The following is a 21303-nucleotide window of genomic DNA, read 5'->3' as shown; positions in this document are numbered from 1 at the left end:
TAGAGGGTCTAATAGACTATTTCAGGACTTTCTAGAAGATGGGGGTGAGAGAGAACCAATCAGGAAACATCTCATCAATTAGTCTAAATCAAGAACGGTTATTTCGCCTTCCGGAGGGTCACTCTGTGCAAGACTTTCTTTTCATTAAGAAAAAGAAAACGCCCAACTCCTTTGTTGATGAAGAATTTATCGTTATCGCCAAACAAACTTTCTTCAGTGTAAAAACTGTTGTGGAGGTAGTCCGGAAGAGGGAGGGGAGGCGGGAGGGGTAAATTGAGGTGAAGTGAAGGAGGAGCATAATTTGCGTTTGGGGTTAGCTTCTTCCCAAATCCAAAAAGGCTCTGACCTCAGAGGCTGGTCCCAAAGGGGTAGCAAGTTGACGAGCTCTTTGGAAGCTAGAAAGAGCCCAAGAGAACAGACGCGGGGCGTGTTGCCGTTGTAGAAGAAGGCGTTCCCATTTCCAGATCATATTCCCCATAAAACCTAAATCCAGACCCATCGCTAGGGCAAGTCCCCATTTCCCTGAGAGAAATAGATTTGTTTCCGATGTGGAATCCAAATCGAGGTCTTTGGTTAGGGTTCTGGTGGTGTGAGCAAGGCCGAGGCTTTCGATGGCTCTGGGGAATAGCTGCATTAGCAGATTATCTTTTAAAGAAGTCTAAATTGTAACTATTTCTCTCCAGACACAACTGTTTTTAAAACGCCAGAGACAGTAAACAGTGGAACTATAAAGTGAAGGTTTTAAATATACTTTTGCTATTTCTACTTTTTAAGGATTAAAACAAGCAAGGAATATCCTAGATCTTAACGAGGCAATAGACTGATTATTCTCGTCGCCTCAGTTTGCAATCAAATTGTATTATATCTATATTTTCCCAAGTTAAAAGGGACTAGAACTGGCAAAAGAAATTTAGAGAAACAAAAGATCATTGGCCATAAGTAAATCACAGGAAACTCAAAGCGCTGGGGTTCTTTGAAATACAGCGTTTTTGTCTCACTATCTGGGCCAAGGAAGTTTTTAATAAATTATTTTTAAAGAAATCCAAAGCATTTCTTCTTATAAGGCGGAACTTGAAGTACCATTTCTTCTGAAATTTTTTCTTCTCTCCAGGAATAAAGGGAAAAAAGGAAGAAAGGAAAGAAGGAAGGAAAGAAAAGAGACTGTCAGCCCTACATTTTTAGACCCTGGTTACAGATATGGCTAAAAAGATTAATCTTTTTTCTCCAATTCTAGAATTACTGGTCACTTTTTGCCAAACACCGCCTTGAAAACATCATTCTATTCCAAAGAGCTCAGCTGAAATAGCTCCACTTTCAAAACTTCATCCAGCATCATTAAAAATAGGGATCCTTTTGGGGGTATACAGAGTTCTTAATCCTCAATCCAGATTCTAGATAATCAAAAGTTAAATAAATTTAGTTGCACATTTAATTGGAGAAAAAAATAACTCGACTATTTTTAAGGAGAAATAGAAGAGCTGTCTCCCTAAGAATTTTTCTACTGCTATAGGAAGAACACAGTCACCTGATCCACTCAATTCGGTGAGAATGAAGCACTTGTTACGTGAAACAGATGCTATATTTTGCTGGGTCATTTAGATATATAGGTTTTAAACAATTGGTTAAGCTTTTACCTGACCCTGCTGCAAACTCTCATTAAATAGAATCCTTCCCTTTCGGTAACCATTAGATTTTTATTGGGATTTCATCTGGTCGGGTTTTCCCACCAATGTACAGTACTGAATAGGTAAACTTAAGAGGCAACTTTTGTTAGTGAGAAAAATCACCGTTTCAATTGATAAGCCTTGGACTAGACGCCATTTCTCTAAGGGTTTTCATATAACTCTGGAAACAGCTCCTCCCAGGAAATCTTCCACTGCCCAGAGGGCCTTGCCCACAGGAATTGTACTTAATACAAATCTATACTGGGTTCATCTGTCCGTAATTCATTGGCTACAAGAAGTGAAAGGAATGAGTTCCTCGCAAGTTTCGTGAAGTGATAATAATCGAGCGGTTTTCTGCTGGGTGTTATCCAACTCCAAGGCTGCAACAATTCTGAACGACTAGGACTTTTTGCTCGATCTTAATCCCAGTTGAACTGCCGGTTGCCCTGTGGTTAGCCAAGGTCTATTGCAGCTCTGCCTACTGTTTTCCGCACCGCTGCTTGCGCTCGCCCCTTCTTCCTGTACCCATATCAGCATCTCGCTGTTCGTCTGCTACGTTCTCTGGGCAGTTGGCTAGCTTAGGCAAAACTGTTTTTAGAAAGACATCGGGAACATTTTCCCTCCTACTACTTAGTAACTGCCATCCCTACCCCTCGGCGCGTCCCTAATGACAGTTATTTTATTTTTACACCAGCTAGAGGCCAAAAGTTTTTCAAGTATACCTACTCCAGACTCTTAGAATAAGGCATTTGTTTCCTTTTCCCTGGAGGAGAAGCAAACGGGAAAGCAATCGGCACCTCCCCAACCCCTTCCCTCAATCCCTCCGACCCCCATCAGCTAGTCTTGGCGAGATCTCGGGGAAAGTCGCTGGTGCTGGTCTACTCTGGGCTCTGGGATCTGGGTGCTTTCGTTTTCCTTTCTTTCCTTTCGCTAAGCAGTTTGGAAAGACGGGGGAAAAATGCCAGGAGGTGGGGGCGGGGTAGGGGAGGGGTGATAAAAAGAGCGGAGAAAAGTAGGTTTTGGAGGTAGTAAAGTAACTCTGGTATTGGGAAGGGGTAAGAGAAGAGTGTACAAGGGGCATTAAGAGAGGAAAATGTGGGGAAGGAGCCAACAAGCATGAGGTTGGCCGAGTTGTTCTAAATCGCTGGAGCTGATTGCAAAGACTGACTGACCCCGGAGGGTGTGTCATAAAGCTATTGTTTCTTTTGTGACAAAGAAAACTCCACTCTTTCTAACTTTAAGAAAAAAATGTTTTGTGAAATGTAAATGAGACTGCACGGCAGCGAAAATGAGTCCTCAATACAGCCTAAGGGCTAACTGTAAAATAAAAGGAATGAGATATGGGAGAAAGTGATACTAGAAAGGTCCAACTGAGGCCTATTTGCTAATTGCTTAGAAACTCAAATGGAAAAGAGGTAAACACCCATAAAGAAAATCTTTCTTCTGTAGCGTGGGTAAAATCATGAAACTAACAGAGTTAAGATTAAAATCTGCTCAAAATTCTGATTCATTTGCAACAGGTTTCATTGAGCTTGACTTTGAAATCTCAGTGTAAAGTGTTCAAGTGTACAGTACTCCATCCTCATAATCTATTTTTATAACATGTCTCGCTATTTAAAAAAAAAAAAAAACTTGATAAATTGATTAGACCAGTATTTACGATCCCTCTTCCTTCTTCTCCCCCCCATCCCCCAGCCCTGAAGTTCACATACAGCTGGAAAAGTTACACCAATATCTAACAAAAGCAATTTCTCCGTGACCTGAATCTGGAACTTGAAAAGCACTCTACAGGTTCGGACAAGTCCAGTCCCCAGGCTCGCCTTGTTGCATTACTTTACATCCCGCAACACTCTTCGCACTTAGAGAGTATGGTGCTCTTTCCTCTCCCGCGGATGTTCTAGCCAAAGCCCCAAAGATCTCCTCTATCCTCGGGTAAGAAGCGGTTGATGAGAACACCTTCCAAAAAAACTTTTTTTTTTTTTTAAGAAATTACATACCCTTTCCAGACAATTGTTTACTAAATTGCACAGCTGCCAAGAAGAGGAGAAAGAAATCCTACGTGTTTCCTGACCTTCTTCACTTGTCCAGCTCATCCCTGTTTTCTGCTGGGATCTGGCTTGTGAAATTATTCTAGTACAACTCTTAAGAAAATTACAATAGATACCAAAATATGTAAATGAATAGGGGAGCGGTTGGAAACTGAGATTGTAAATAATACATACAAAAAGTTAATTTTATTTAGTTCCATTGTAAGGCCGCCTCTAGCGTTTGAGAATACTTTATTTACACTGTTCAGAGTTTGGCTTCAAGCCAAAGGAGTGCCCAGTTTCATTTTGGGGCATGGTGAAGTCTATAATTTCATGACCAGGTATAAATATTTTTCTTATTGATCTATTGCCACTGATTTATTTAAAAAAAAAGAAAGAAAGAAAGAAAAAAGAAAGAAAACATTCAACACCCGCGGTCTTCAAACACCTTCCAGCAACAGGCGTTTCTATTCCTTAGCGGCACCCAGTAGGTGGAAGGAAACTATGGCAAACTGTCACAGCACCTGTGAAGAAATCCTTTACGCGAACCTTTTATATGCCTTCATTGTGATCACCGTCTCCTGATAATGTGCAGTCGTGTCTTGATCAAGACCTAGGAGCAACTAAGATCTTTTTTACCTCGCTCTTACCTCTTCGGCTAAGAGTATGAGACAGAATCAAGAGGGTTTGAAACACACACATCTATACACATGCAACGCACTAGCTTAAGTAATATCTAAATAAACGAACATGAATATACCCACGGGTGTAAGACCGTGCTTCTCAGGAGGGGTAGAAACAAGGACACATGGGAATGCACAAATACACGTAAGCAAGGTGCCAACGCAACTGGGAACCGATCGCGTTTGCTAAGGAGCTCTGGAATCGGGCAGCTGCGGGGACGTTTGGTACTAAGTAGTGCAGAGAGAGGGCTCAAGGGAAGGGAGGGGTGGGAGGCAGTTTCTCTTTGCGGCTGCTACTGCTGATGGCAGGCGGCGCGGGAGCACTTGGGTTCTGGCAAGCTGGTTTTCCCTGGCAGGCACGTGACGGGGTTTGGCCGTATTGCTCTCGGGGCTGCAGGAGTGGGAGGAGGAGGAGGTGGAGGCGCGGGGGAGGAGGAGTGGGGGGCTGTCCTGTTGTGTACTTAGGTCGTGTGCTGGGGCTTTTCTCTCCTAGGAGCAGAGAAGGGGAGAGGAGGGGGGAGGGGCCACTGCTCCGCCTTCTCCTTTTCGCAATGTTGACGCAATCTATAAATAGTGGAACAAAAGGACCAACTTCCTCGGAGCTTTGCTGAAACTGCACAAAAAAATACCGTCGGGGGGTTCCCTCCAGCGGGGCGGTAGGGAGGGGAGAGCGGGGCGCGAGCCCGACCCGGGCCGCGGGGGACACCTGGCTACAGGCGCTGCCGCCTGCTCGTTTTGTAGAGCCGCAGCCCAAGTCCCCAGGCCAGTGGCTCTGCAGCTACCTCCCTCCCTCGCCCGCCCGCGATCTCCGTCTTCCTCGGCTGACAGGTCAGTAGGTGCCGCCCGCTCCAGTGTCCTGTGCGCCCTGACTTGGGGAAGAGAGGGTAGCGGGGAAAAGAGGACAGGAAAATCGCCTCTATTCAGGCGCGCGGCGGGAAGGAACGCGGGCAGTTCGAGGCGGGCCGGGACCGGGGCCCGGGAGCCGCACGGCTGCAAGGTCTGCTCGCCGGGCAGCCCAGCCCCGCCCCGCGAGCCGGCTCGGAGGAAAGCTGGCAGTGTGGGGCAGTCTCTGCCCCGCTCGCAACCCTCACCGAAGCTCTCCTACTCCCGAGGAGATTGGAGCGGCTAGAGGCAGGAGAGGCGCCCAGCCGCACACGCCCGACCTCTGGAGCCTCCTCACCCAAAGAGCCCGCCGTTGGGGGGGCGGAGGGGGCGGCGAACCTGCCCGCCGAGCGCCCGGACGCGCAGCTGTGGCAGTTGCTCAGGAGTGGGGGGAGAGAAGAGGGGAGTTGGAGGGGACGGAGGCGGAGCGGGAGCTGTTGACAGCCGGGCCAAAAAGGGGAGGGCGGAGGGGGGGAGGGGGAGATAAAGAAGGTGGGGGTGGGGGAGTCCACGAGCGCGCGCGCAATGGGGTGTGGGGGGAATGGGAGGGAAAGAGTTGAGGACACGTGATGGGCAGACGCCCCCGCCACAGGCTGACAACGGTAGAGTGACGTAATGGCCCCTAACAACGGGAGGCGGCACTTCCGTCCCCTATCCCCAGCTCCTCCGCTACTTTATACAGCGTTTGCCCCCGGCGCTGCCGTTGCTTTGCTAGGAACTCTTATTTCTCTCTACATCCTCTCTCCTGGAGAAGGAAACGGCAAACCATTCCCGTATCTTTGCCAAGAACACCCCAAAATGGGGTCAGCGAAAGTCGGACACGACTAAGGACTAAGACCACCTTCCCCCTAGCCTCCATTCCCGTTCTGTGTTCTCGCTTGGCCCGAAGCCAGGGCAATTTTTTTAACCCTCCCCCCTGAGGGGCTGCGCCGCTCACGTTCCCGCCTCCCCATTGTGTGAGCCACCGTTCGGGGCGGAGGCCAGAGCTGGACCCCCGCGGCTCCGCGTCCCGCCCGACCCCACCGCACTAGGGCGGCCTAGTCCCCGCAGCCCCGGACTCGGCCGCTGCTCGGCGTTGTTGCCGAAGTAGCTAGTGCGGGGGCGGGCTCGGAGGAAGGCCCCCCTCCCCCCCAGCGAGGAGGAGGTGTCCCACGCTGGCCCGGCCTCCAGGAGGTGTTGCACGGGCTCGTTGTGGGCACCGGGGGAGGGGCACGCTGTCTCTCCTCTCTGGGGGGAAGCTGGGGCTTGGGGTGACTCAGCGCCGCAGAAGCTATTTATAGGTCGGTTCGTTGTGGGCTAGGAAGACTTCACCCGAATCTGTACGCTCGATTCAGAATAACTCCTTTGCAAGAACTGAATTGTTTAACTTAGTAGAAAAGCATATGTTTGGCTGCCGGGGTGTAGCGCAGAAACTGTCTTTCAGAAACTCGTTACTATGGAACTACGTAACTTTTTGAGACATTAGTGACGATAGGTGAATTTTGGGGGGACGCAGCAAAAAACCCCAGGGCTCATCCCCTCTGGTGTGCTACCTTGAGAGCGATATAATCGGGGAAGGACCCCGCAGTCCTAGTTAGGAGGTTCTGAAACTATAGGAACAATGTTATTTACTGTCCCGTTGCACCAAATTTGTCAGCTGGGAGACAATGAAATCCAGATCTGAGGTCAGAGGCTAATTACAGAATTTGTAAAATATATATTTTTAAACGTTACCATGTGGTGCCTAGGTACAAAGTAACAGTGTCTCGTTCCTATACGAAACTTGAAAAAATGTAACGAAGACACTAATTCTTACAAAAGATGTGGCAAAAAATTCTTTGAGGTTTATAGCGCTAAATAGTTATCCTGAGAAATGAAACCTATCACTTCCAGGAGCTTTCCTTTTAAAGTGGTACAGTAGTTACCACAAATATTTTAAATTTTCAGACGTACAATGAAAGTTGCAAATATTTAGTAACTGTAGATAATTTTTTGTTTGTTTATTAATTAGTGGCTGTTCTTTTATTTCCTCCCTTCCCTCTCTTTTATAGGAAGGAAAGAAGTAAAGGAGGGAGGTGGGCCAGGAGGGGAAGACAAAGATCCTACTCGGTGTCAATCACTACACTAATTACTTGACATATTTCATTTGAACCTCACAACAATCCTGTTAGGTACGTGGTAGTTTTATCCTCATTTTGGAGTTGAGGAAACTGAGGTAAACTGAAAATTGAGCGGCCCTGGATCATTCAGTTAGTGTCAAGTTGAATTTGAATTCAGGTCTTCCTGACTCAAGGTACAGTGCTCTTCAGCGCCACCTAGCGGCAAAGAGAGGAAATATAAACTGCCAAAGGGAAATTCTAACGTCCTCATTCAAAGTTTTCCTTTAGGAAACGGGCTTTGAAGATAATTTGAAAGAGAAAAGGAGAATGCTTTTTTGAATAGAAATAGAATAGAATTTTATCTACCTAGATAAACAGAGAGTCAACTAAAAATGAAAAGTAAAAAAAAAGTTTGTTTTCTATGCTTCTCTATATTCTTCATTTCTATCTTTTCTTATACAGTGAAAGAACATGTTTACCATACTATTTGCCATTTCCCGTTTGAGTAGCACCTATTTTGTTATTACCAAAAATATTCCTATAGAATTCAAATCTTTTTGAGGTCATTTTATTATCTACTTATATTACTGGAGAGATCTAGAGTATCAATTTTTTCATCTGTAAAGTGGGGATACCTCTGCTTTCTACCCTAAATGATGTTTAACACTTTACAAACTGTAAGGTCTTATATAAGTGTCTGTAAATTTAAAAACTTTAAAAAATACTCTTCAGTGTGCAAAATAATCATTGGATCATAAATTTTGAATTTAAAAGTCATATTTAGCCTTTCCCTTTCGTCAGTCAGTATTAAGTGCCTCTTGAGAGCCAAGTACTGAGGATACAAGTACAAAGAATGAAATGATTAGTGTTTGAAATGAGCATGCATTCTGATGGGAGAGACAAGTACAATATGCAAATATCTACTGCATAAATATAAAGCTAATAAATATACAGACAATAAATGTTAACTATAAGGACTAGTTATGGAGAGAATGTCCTAGCGATTGGAATTTAGGATTCTAGGTCCTGTGCTCTAACCATTGCTCTTAGTCACCTTTAAAGCAACTAAACAGCAACAAAAAAAATCAAAAACCTGGTCTTTGCCCTCAAGGAACTCATATTCTAAAGTAGGAGTTTTAAGAGGCAGAGGCATGGAGCACAACAGCTACTTGAAGAAGGAAATGAAAGGAAGTATGAATGCCATGTATGGAGAACAGCAAGCAAGTCAATTTGACTGGAACATAGAAGGACATGCATATTTTTAAAAAATTATGCAAATTAATGTAATAAGTCCGTTTAGACCAATATCTTATGATATATTCAATAGTAAAGTCAAAATATAGATACATGACCTGAATATTAAATATTCTATTGTTGACAGACCTATGAATTAATGAACCATTACAAGATAATTTAGAATTATTCAAAGAAAGCAACTAAAATATCCTTACTCTTTTTTTTTTTTACTACTTTCCATATCTTCCAAGGAGAACAATGACAAAAATGAAAGTCTCCATTATACCTACCTCAAAATGGTTATATCAGTACTTTTTATGATAAATATAGAAACAAAAGTTGATGCCTATCCATTGAGGTATGGCTAACGTTATAGAACATGAATGTAGTGGAATATTATTGAGCTACAAGAAACAATATGTATGGAAGGATTTAGAAAAACTGATGCCAAGTTAAATAAGCAGGAGCTGGAAAACTGAATACACAATAACCACAACAATTTAAATAGAAAAAGCAGCAAAACAATCTAAACAATACTTTTGCGATTATAATGATCAAGTTTGATCCCAAAGTGATGACATGAGAAGTCACCTCCTCCCAGTTGTTTGTAGAAGTTGGGAGATACAGGTGTGGAATACTACATGTAATATTTGACTTTTTCAAAATGTTGGTTAGTTTTCCTGAACTTTATTATAATTGATAGTTCTCTTGGAGATGTTCAGGGTGTAATATGATGGAAAATTATTTATTAAAAACAAAACACAATCTTTATATATCAGGCCTCAAGTAGTAGTGATAGTAGTGCTCCTAATTTTCTGACTTAATAACTACCATGGAACAAGCCCATAGGAACTTAGGTAGACCAGCATTTCCAGTGGATTATCAAAGAGAGAATAACTATCACCAAACCATTCCATACAGTTTTACAGTACTATTTATCTACAAAGCAGTAGGCTTGCTCTGCATTGTAGAAGGACATCATAATAATGTTCCTATGACAGAAAATTGTCAGTGAGTTACTTTTGTTGAGGAATCTAAAAAGATAGCAAGATTGCAAAATAAGTTTCAAATTAACTTTATGATAAATGCTTTTTTTATTCCTTGTATTCCATTAAGGTTATTATAACTAAATACACTTTAGAAGAATAATAAAATAAAATGATATATTAAGTTTGTTTAATAAAGATCATATACTAGTATTGCTAGTGTCCTAAAACAAGACCAGCATATAGCCTTTTTTAATTAGTAAAAACTAATACTTCAAATTATTCTGCATAATGCTGTTCTTTATCTCACCTATCTTCTGTGCTTAATAGTTTAATATAAAATGGATTTTGAAAGAAGATTTAAAAATATTGTTTTGAGTACCTTTTATGTACAAGAAGTATAATATATAGTCAAAGCAACATGCATTTATCAGCTTATTTCTAATGCTCAATACTGTACCAAGCACTGTTTATCAGTGTATAAAATAGTCTGTAAGGTGGCATAGATAATAAAATGACTACAAACTGGTGGAAATTTAACTGCATTATAGGATTATACATGCTGTGCTTATTTCCTTCTACTGCTATGAGGTTATCTTACTACATATATTTTAAGCATACTTCCTGTGACAACACGTAATCTTTAAATACCTTAGCAAAAAAAAAAAAAAATTGATTAAAAGATTCCAAAATTGTATTTCATAAACATATAACAAAAATTAAAAAAAAAAACTTAACACAGTATAGTTTTATGGCAAAATCTCCTTTTAAAGCTCATATCCTTGCCTTTTTATGAGATATTTTGTCCTTTACTCTTTACATATGTTAAGCTTCACTTGATTTTTTCTTTGCCTACTTATAACAACCATTTACCAAAATAATTCATTTCTCGCATGCTCCTCTTAAAGTTATTCTGATCAACCAGAAGAAGTTCCATTTGAAGAATAACAAAAGAATGGACATTTATTTTCATATGAAAACTCAACTTAAGTGAAATTCTTAACTTCTCTCTGAAACACACCCCACACATTCCCACACATCCAATTTTTCCAAGTCCTACTTTCTATCCTCTCTTCTCTCTTATATGCTGCTTTCTACTTATTCTAGTAACCCTGGTAAAGGTCCTCATCATCTCATGCTTGGACTTATATAGTAGCCTGCTGATTGGTTTTGTTTCTCCCCATATAGCTTCCACCTGATCTTCCAAGCTTAGCTTCCTAAAATGATGGTCTAATCATGTCATTCTTCTCCATATATTCTACTTCCTGAGATAAAAAATCCTATTTGACATTTTTACAACCTGGATCTTTCCTATCTTGCCAGTCTTCTTAGATTTTTCTCCCTTTTACACTCTAATCTTTATCCTTTGGGATCTTAATTCTCACTTCAATTACCTTGAATAGTACTTGAATGATGAAATTCTTCAGCTTCCTTAGTTCTGGCAATCTCCAATTCTACCATTCTTCAATGGCCAAACCTAAACTTTACAATACCACCCTTATACTATAATTTACTGTCTCACTCATACACCTTAAACATGATTCTTTCTACTTATATTGCAGGTCCTTATTTTCCTAGCCCATTTTCCCCATTCCAATTTCACTTGTTTTACAACTAAATTTGACCCCCAGATTTTCCACTTTTATGTTCTTAGAGAGCTTTTTGTCCCTAATCTTCATCTCATCCTCAACCCTGAATAACTCACTATCAGATTGTGTGTTCTTCAGATTGCTAAAAGAAAAGAGATTACTCTGCTCTTCTGTGACCCCGTGGACTATAGTACACTAATACTGGCCATAGTGTTCTTTTGGCAAAGGTACTGATTTAGCATCTTCCCCAATGGATTAAGGCAAACTGAGGTTAAGTAAATTGTCCATGATTATTCTATTACTGTCTGAGGTTGGATTTGAATTTAGGTTTTCCTCGCACTAGATCCAGCACTTCATCCATTGAGCTAGCTACCTAGGTACGTCATAAGCTTATGTCATATTTATATTTCAGCTGAGCTGTTGTTTTCAATATTTACTGACTCAATTTTATTCTCCAAAGTGACTTTAAACTATTATTCTCTCAAATTTTCATTATAGTCTTAACTCCCCCCTACTTACTGCTTTGTATCCTTTTCCCTCTCCCACTGATTTAGAGCAGATAATTTAGTTTCTTTTTTTATGGAGAATATTGAAGAAAATCTGAGGAGCTGTTCAGATGAATCCACAGGGGGTAGGACATTTGTTCCTCTTGGTCCTGAATGTAGACATGTGGTTTGGATCCAGATCAGACATAAGGCTCTCACTCTCTAATGAGGACTAGGTTCCTTTCCCACTTGTTTCATTCCATCGTGCTACCCACCCAGGATCCTATAGAAAAAATAGCTTACAACTTAAACTATTGGGGGGAAAAAGAGGAATCCAAGAGGTATTTGGTATATGATATGAAAGCAATGCTAAGCATAAGAGAATCACAGCACATATTAACATGATTAATATGGAATTCATTTAATTTATAAGGAATAACTTGTAGAGGGAAAACGCAAACAAAAAAAAGAACTTGTCATAAAGCAAAATACTTAAACATCATTTGAACATAAAGCAGTGAGACAGAACCAAGATGGTAGAGTAAAGGCAGGAACTCTCCCAACCTCTCCCCCAAACCACTTCAAATTCCTTTAAATAAGCAAATTTTAGAGCATCAGAACACCCCAAAAGATAGAGTAGAACCTTTTCCAGCTGAAGACAACTTAGAAGGTAGCAAAAAAGCTCTATGACACCATAGCATGCAGGTCTGGTGCAGGCTGTGCCAGGGCAGCTCCAGTCCTGGTCCCACCCCAGCTAAGCAGGAACAGATCAAGGGACCTTTGAATCAGCAGGTGTTGGTGGCTTCCAGACCTCTCAGTTCAGACACTGAAGAGGAAGGTCAACAGAAAAGATCCGTGGCAACAGATCTTTCATGCAATCCCAACATAGCCCGGCCCCAGTGCCAGCAAAGGAAGTCTCTTCTGCACACTAGATCTTACAGATATAGCAGGGCAGGGACACTCCTAACAGCTCCAGAGCAGAAAAGAGGGCTTGTGATCAGGACCCTAGAAGGAGCTCTGAAAACAGCTATATAAAACCCTTGAAGTTTAGGACAGTGCATCCTCCATCCTAGAAACAGAGCCCAACTTTAATAAAGAGTTAAAAGCCAAAATGAGCAGACAACAGAAAAAGTTTCTGACCGTAAAAAGTTACTATGATGACAAGGAAGTCAAAACACATACAAGAATATAACAAAATTAAAAATTCCTACATCCAGAGCTTCCTCTTAGAATTGGTCTCAGACTATGGAAGAGCTCCAAAGGGATTCTGAAAATCAAATAAGAGAAATAGAGGAAAAAATAGGGAAAGAATTGAGTGGTGCAAAAAGAAATACAAAAAGTTAACAAGGAAAAGAATGCCTTTAAAAGCAAAATTGGCCAAATGGGAAAAGAGATACAAAAGCTGAGGAAAATAATTCCTTAAAAATTAGAAGTGAGCAAATAGAAACTAATGACTTTATGAGAAATCAAAATACAATAAAGCAAAAGAAAAAGGAAAAAAATAGGGGGAAAATGTGAACTATCTCATTGGAAAACAACTGACCTAGAAAATAGATCCAAGATATATCATTTTAAAAATTACTGGTCTACCTGAAAGTCATAATCAAAAACAAACAAACAAACAAACAAATACCATCTTTCAAAAAATCAAAGAAAACTATCCTGATATTGTAGAACCAGAGAGTAAATTGGACATTGAAAGAGTCTACCCATCACCGCCTGAAAGAGATCCTAAAAGGAAAACTCCTAGGAATATAATAACCAAATTTTGGAACTCCTAGTCAAGGAGAAAATGTTGCAAGAAAAAACAATTCAAATATAGTGAGTAAGGAGATAAGGACAGTAGGGATAACACAAAATTTAGCAACATTTACATTAAAGAACCAGAGATCTTGGAATATATTCTAGAGAGCAATGGAGCTAGGATTACAACCAAGAAAAAACAACAAAAACAAACCAAAAAAGCTGACTTTAATCCTTTAGAGGAAAAGGTGGAAATTCAATGAAATAGGTTTTCAAGCATTCATGATGAAAAGACCAGAGCTGAATAGAAAACTTGACTTAGTAGAAGCATAAGAAGGTAATCAGTAAAGTGATATCATAAGGGACTTCATAAGGTTTTTTTGGTTTGTTTGTTTGCATTCCTACATGAGAGTATGATACTTGTAACTCATTAGAGCTTTTTCTTTATTTTGGTAATTAAGAGGAGTATAAATAGAAGGCACGGATGTGAGTTGAATATGAAAGAATAATATCTACCAAAAAATTTAAATTAATGGGAGAGGAATGTACTGGGAGAAAGGAAAAGGGAAGAGTGGAATGATGTGAATTATTTGCCATAAAAAGAGACAAGAAAAAGCATTTAGTGTAGGGGAAGAGAGGGTGAGTGAACCTTACTCTGATCAGAATTGGCTCAAAAAGGAAATAATGTTTAAACTCATGCGTATAGAAATCTATCTTACCCTGAAGGAAAATGAAAAGGGAATGAGTATGGGAAGGGGGGAAGGTGATGAAAGAGAGAGCATATTGGGGGAGGGAGTGGTCAGAAGCAAAACACTTTTGAGGAGGGACAAGATGAAAGGAAAATAGAATAAATGGGGGGAAATACAATTAGTAATAGTAATTATAAAAAGAATTTTGAAGCAAGTTTCTCTGATTAGGTCTCATTTTTCAAACATAGAAGGAACTGAGTAAAAGTTATAAAAAATAAGAGCCATGCCACAATTGATAATCAAAAAATAACATCTATGCCCAAAGGGCTATAAATTCATGCATATCCTTTGACCTAATAATACCACTGCTGGACATGAATCCTAAGGGAAATTTAAGGAAAAGGAAAGGGTCCTATGTGTATGGAAATTTATAGCAGCTCTTTTCTCAGAGCAGAGAGTTGGAAATTATGATATTATGATGGAATGTTATTGATTTTGGGGAACTGATGAGAAGAATGCTATCAGAAAAAACCTGGAAAATCCTCCATGAACTCAAGCAAAGTAAAATGTTCTGTATACAAGATAATAGTGTTGTAGGATGATCAGCTGTGAATGACTTAGCTATTCTCAGCTGTACTACTCTGAAGGACTTATGATGAAAAATCCTTTCCATACTCAGAGAGGGAACTGATTGTGTCTGGATATAGATTGAAACATTCCTCTCTCCCTCCATTTCTCCCTCCTTCCTCTTTGTCTCTCTGTCTCTGTCTCTCTCTCTCTTTCTCTGTTTTTTTTTTTTTGTTTGTTTGTTTGTTTTGTTTTGGGTTTTTATTAGGGTAGGAGATCTATGTTTTCTTTCACACCATTACTTTTATAAAAATGTTTTGCATAACTTCACATGTGGTTTCTTAATGGTGACTGGAAGTAGGGATAAGGGAAAGTCTGGAACTCCATTTTTTTTCTTTTCTGAGGCAATTGGGATTAAGTGACTTGCCCAGGGTCACACAAATAGGAATTGTTACCAGTCTGAGGTCAGATATGAATTGATTTCAGGGCTCCATCCACTACACTAACTAGCTGCCCCGGAACACAACATTTTGAAAAACAAATATAAAAAACTTGTGTTAAATATAACTAGAGGAAACTATTAACTAACTGAATGAATGAATAGATGGGCATGAAGCAGTTTGCAGGTCTACTGATCAGACATTTTATTTTTCACCTTCATTTGACACTAAAAAGATGCAGCCAGACTTAATCCTCTTATTAATGGTTATCTTCTTCAAATATGCTGGATAATCACTAGAAATTCCTCCTCTGCTATTATTTAATTCCAACTGCTAGTAGAACTTCCAGACTTTTCAGGTTCACATTGTCTGCAATAGTGGAAAGAACAAACATAAAGGTTACAGAAGTGGCCAAGGACCCAAGTGCAAGCTTGCTTCTTTTTGGCCCCTGGTACTAGCTGCCATGCGGGTGATGTCCTTTCTCTCATGAGGACCAGAGGAAGGAGATATGTCCTTCCTCCCTCCCCCAAATAGGAGTTATATTGTGCATCTGGAGAGTGAAAGTTAAAAGAACACCAGCTAACTGCCAGCAACTGTGTCTGTTTTTCAGTACCCAGTCCTTCTATCACTGTCATGGGGTAGGGAAATGGTCAAGGGACTACTCAGGGTTTATTTATCAAATCATATTAAACAGCAACACAAATGGCTAGAAGCATTGGAAAATTTCTCATCATCCTTAAAGGCCCAAGCAATGAGTCACCATGTCATTAGAGTCCTCAGAAATTTCCAGGGGAGCTCTGACTTTGGGCACAGGTTCCTTAGGATGGTCCTTATAAGCCATTTAGCTTCAATACAAAATGGAAAATTCCTCAGACTCTCTTCCATAATCTAAAACTTAACAATGTCCTTGTCCATTATATCTTCTCTCCTATCTTAGAGGGCATTAATATTATTATTCTCTAAAGTCAATCCCTTTACTTGCAATTTTTATCCTTTCTTCACAGTGCTTCTCCCAGAAAATCATCCCTCTTTTTCACATATCTTAAGCTGAGCTGTTTTCCTATTCCTAAAAATATCTTCCATTGACCATTCTATAATCTGCTCTCTATAGACAGTTGTGCAAAATGTCCTTTATCCCTATGCCTCTACTAAAACTGCTCTTTCAAAGGTCATCAGTGACTACTAATTATTATATCAGGCTTTCTTTCTTCCTTGTCTGTAGCATTTGATATTATTGACCACCTTTTCCTTCTGATTATTCTTCTCCTACCTTGACTTCTAAGATCTTCTATTCCCTTGACTTTCCTCTTGTCTCTCTCTGATATGAATGTTCCCTGAAGTTCTAGTCCTAATCCTCTTTTCTTTCAGTAGTCTCTCTGTGTTCTTGGTAAAATCATTCACTCTATGGTTTCAATTGCACTCTTAATGCAGTTACTTCCTAGGCCTAACATGTGGAGCTTCAGACCTCTGAAAATTTCTGTGATAGTTCTTTAAAGTAAACCACAACTCATAACTTCTTCCTAACCCCAACTCTTTCCAGGCATCAGAGCACACATCCTTGACCACTCTCCCTTTTATATTTCTTTTCCAGTTACTCTTCCAAGTGACCCTGATTCACCATATGCTAGAATGGTGATGTCTGATCACAAAACTTCAACTGGCATAGGAAGCTGGCTAAAAGAAATAAGGTAAGAACATATTCTTAAAAGTCTATATTATTTGAAACTATAGTATCATGTACTACCTTACAAAACATATGCTATAAACAAGGAAAAAAAGCAATTCTGAGCTTGGTGATGGTGCCTCATAGTAATCACTCTTAGAAGAAACTGTCATAAAATTCAAGGAATTTCTAAAATGAAGGGTAGTATAATGTATCTTTCACTTATCAACATTATCAGCTATTTATTTAAAGAATTTATTCTTGAATACCTGTGAGATATTTAGCAAATTACAGGGGGAAAAGTTTAATATTTAATCTTAACCAAAATAAATTAAAATTTTAAAAATACTTAATCTGAATATATCTTAATCTGAATATATCAATTTCTCCAGTGCAAAAACTGTTACATGATTAAATGTACAGTTGCACAGTGGTTTGGGTTCTTTGTTTTACATTTCTAAGCTGTTTCCTTAGGGGAAAAATATTAATTTTTTTAAGTTAAAGAATTTACTTAATATGAGAATAAAAAATTTAATCTGATCCTTTGGGGGGGAGTTTGGGTATTTTATTTTGATGTCTTTTGTTCTTACATCATATTCATTTCTGAGTATATCTCTTCCAAAAGTAGTTCAGCAAAACTAATCTAAACATCAACTATGCTTGACAGTGTATATATAATATTCCATATCCATTTTCTTCTATTTCTACAATGAAGAGCAAGAAAGTCTAATGCATTTTTAAAAATCATGGCTTTTACTTTCAAATTGTTACGAATATTTTTCCTATTTCAAGTCACATTCTTCCAGTCACAGCTGCCTCCTGAATCTTCAGTTCAGATTCACATTTTTACCACTAGTCTGTAGGAATAAGTTTAAGCATATATTATTGAAGCACAATTATAGGCTAAGACTCTGTCTGAACTTAGTATAATAGTTATCTAAATTACCAATGTATAATAATATTTTATCATAAATTTTATCTTACCATGTCAAAACAGTTTCACTTGGTTTTTAATGTTCCTTTAGAATATCAACAGAATCATAATTCTGAGAGAAGAAAGCTATCAATTTATACTTCTAAAACCAGATTCTGTAGAGCCTATCAGCTACAGTATGAATGCTCACGAATAGAAAGAAGACAAAAATCAAGAAAGGAGCCAAGAGTAATAATAACCATAGTATCATAGCTACATAAATGCATAAAATATGGGTTATAACAAAATGAACTAGATCTCCTAATATAAGGAATCAGATTTGACCTCATATATGTTTTAACAAGACCTTGTGACTAGAATAAAGCTCTGGAATTATATGGTTATTGTCCCATATTTTCAAAGAGAACCAAAATGACATCACTGTATTGTACAACTAGGGCTGATCAGATCAATAGAGTTTGGGAGGGCTCTACCAGATATAAGACACAAATAATTCATCCACATGAACATTTGGAGTAGAGCTGTCTCAAAATTTGCATATCTCACGTTTCTTTTGAACTGCTTTGCTCATAGAGCACAGCATCTTCTTGGATTCAGGCACACCATGCTGACCAACCCTTTGCCAATGTCACGCAAATGATTTCAAAGTTCTTTAGAAAGACTTGGGAAGCATTCTTGTATTGTTTCTTCTGTCCTCCATGTGAGCCTCTGCCATGTGAGAATTCTCCATAACATAATCCAAACAAATGTATGTTTAGCATCTGAAAAATGTGGCCATCCCATCCGTGTTGCACACTCTGCAGGAGAATTTGAATTCTACACCTTATTCATAAAGAACAGAATAGCTAAAATGAGTAGCAGAAGAAAACAAATCATAAAGCAAGTAGCCTTACATGTTGAAAAGTTGTAGTTATACAAGGAAATCTAGAAATCAGAAGACAGAAGCATGGTGAGGAACATTTGGGTGAAAATCAATGAATGGAGAAAAAGAAGCAATATTGATATGATGGTATACTACCCACCACCATGATAAAGAAGAGAAGAAACTGATATACCCGCATGGTACAAAGGCATCAAATGGGAATGACAGAGAGTTTTAATTACTGTGTGCTGTGCACAAAGCAGAGTTATTGATTTACATCAATGAAGATGTCACACCTTGAAAAGTGAAGTGACAAGGAGGAAGACCTGCTATTCTGGACCTGAGTAAACAGCAATGAACTAATTTCAGAAATAGCAACATGTGACATTAGGAGAAGGGGAGGAAATATAACTTCTTGGTATTTTAGGATTATTGATAATTAACTAAAACACATCCAAATAAACAAGTGTAATTTTAAACCTCATTAATAGAGTCAGAGCACCCAGAACCCAGGAAATGAGCCTTCCATACTTCATTCTAGTCAGATAGAGTATTAATATTCATTTGGGGGCATTATTTTTAAAATATCATTTATAGGATAGTAACGGTGAAGAGCCTTGAGACCATCTTTTAGGAAGAAGGAATAGTTATCCTAGAGAAGGGAGAAGATGTGGGCCAAAGGGGACATGGTAGCAGGACCTTGGTGGGAGTTGCCTTTCTTTGTATCCCTATCATTTAGTGAAGTGTCTTGTACACAGTAAGTGCTTAATAAATATTTGTTGATTGCCTAACTCAGTGACTGACAGAGACAAATAAAAGCATGGGGTCTGTACAAGGGACAAGGCTAATAATGCAATGTAGCTGAAATGTAGAGGGAGTGCATGGAGAGGAGGGCAAAAAGTAGTTTTAGATAAGACTAGAGAGGACTGTGAACAAATAGAATTCCAGGCAAAAATTTTTGAATGACATAAGGAGTAATTGGGATATTTTCCGTCAAAGACTGTGTCATGACTAGATCTATGTCCAAAGAAAACAAGTGGCAGCAGTGAAGATGGTTTGGTAGTAGGAAGACCATTTAGGAAAGGTCACAAGTCTGGTGGCAGTATGGGGATAACAAAGATATCCTGGGATAGTGGCAATTGGAAAACAGGAGATGAATGTGAAAGAGTCAGAACTGGCTGACATTTAGAACATAGAAAACTAGTTGGATTGTGTCTCTAACAATAGTAATCATTCTGCCTGTCCTTAAGCCATCTGCAAATCTGTTAACTGTAATTCCTGTATCTCATGCAAATTACTGATTAAAGTACTGAATGAGACAGGCTCAAATATACCACAGCACAATATTAGGGATCATTTTCTACAATAATATAGATCCATTACAATTCACTGAAAAATACTACCATTCAGCCCATATTCTTATGTTTTCACAAAAATATGAGAGATTGTCAAATATCTTATCGATGCTAAGATAAATGGTTATGCTATTCTCTTTATCTACCTACCTAAAAACTTTCATTGAAACTGCTTTATTGAATAGTTTTAGAGAACCAATTTTGTCATACAGTAGTCATTGATTTTTTTTATATTTTTTATTTTTGGCTTATGAACCCTGTGTTTTAGACTTTTGTAGGGATTGGCATTAATCTTACTAGTCTCTTTTCTAGAACTTGTTTTTCTTCCTTTTTTAAAAAAAATGACACCTATCTATTTTAGTCTTTTGATACTATTTCTCATCTCATGATTCAGTAGTAATAATGCTTAAATTAAAAGCATAAGCATTGAACAACTACAACAAAAAAAGAGTCAAATTTATCCCAACATAAAAGTGACATGCTATTTTATTTTCTTTAACAATGGAGAAGCAAATAAACTAATTGAAATTATTAATAACTTTAGTAAAATAGTAGGGTATAAAACATTCATAACTATTTCCAGTATATATTACATTTAGGAAAAACACAATCCAAGTTGCAATGAGAGTGAAATCCCATCAAAATTATGGTGATAACCAGCTTTCCCTTTCTTCCACTTTTTTTCCCCTATCACAAAAGTATAGAATATTACTTTTGAGTAATTTACTAATCCTGTTTTACAGGGATTGAACTTGAATAGTTGACAAAATCTCTCCAGATATATTTGTTCTATGTAATAGATGAAGAAATTAAATAAATGAGTATTTATTGGATAAAAATGTATATTTCCAGACAACATTGTATAAGAGTTAAGTTTATTGAAATATATGCAATCTTTTGGACTGAAGAGAGCCTCTGTTTGATGCTAAGAGTCTGAAATAGATTCTTATCTTTAAAAAGCAAACTTCTGGATTTTGTAATATCATATTCAATGTTATTATATATCATACACACACACACACACACACACACACACACACACATATATATATATATGTGTATATATATATTTATATAGACATATCACCTAAGAACTCATCAAATTGAAGAATACTATGTTGACATACTTCAGGTCCCACCTTTTTCTTTGAGTTTCTGGCTTAGATAGAAGATATGAATTCAGTCTAGATCTAAAAATAAGCTATTTAAGATTTTTCTGTGCTTTGCTTTAATCCCAAACCTAACTCCAAAATTACCCAAGCTAAAATTAGCTAGGGAGTCTTGCTATCCCAAGCTTACATGTAACTGACCTAAATTATGGGATTGCAAATTGAGAAAATAGAAAACCAAATGCTCAGTAAAATGAAATATAATTTAATATAATTTTTAAGGAAGAGAAATTATTTAACAAAGTTGAAAT

At 38.7% G+C, this 21303-nt stretch overlaps 1 long non-coding RNA gene across 1 annotated transcript in view; it reads right to left on the bottom strand.

Annotated features, from left to right (window-relative positions):
* Positions 1-9681: 9681 nt before the first annotated feature.
* LOC127555204 (uncharacterized) overlaps positions 9682-21303 on the bottom strand; it is a 29073-nt gene continuing 17451 nt past the window's right edge. The window contains exon 3 of the long non-coding RNA XR_007952181.1: positions 9682-15438. This is a non-coding gene — a long non-coding RNA (uncharacterized LOC127555204). The remainder of the gene's footprint in view (positions 15439-21303) is intronic.

This window comes from Antechinus flavipes, chromosome 3, assembly GCF_016432865.1.
Source record: "Antechinus flavipes isolate AdamAnt ecotype Samford, QLD, Australia chromosome 3, AdamAnt_v2, whole genome shotgun sequence".
Classification (NCBI taxonomy): Eukaryota; Metazoa; Chordata; class Mammalia; order Dasyuromorphia; family Dasyuridae; genus Antechinus; species Antechinus flavipes.
Note: the sequence above shows the minus strand (reverse complement) of the source record. Positions and strands in the feature narration are given on the sequence as shown.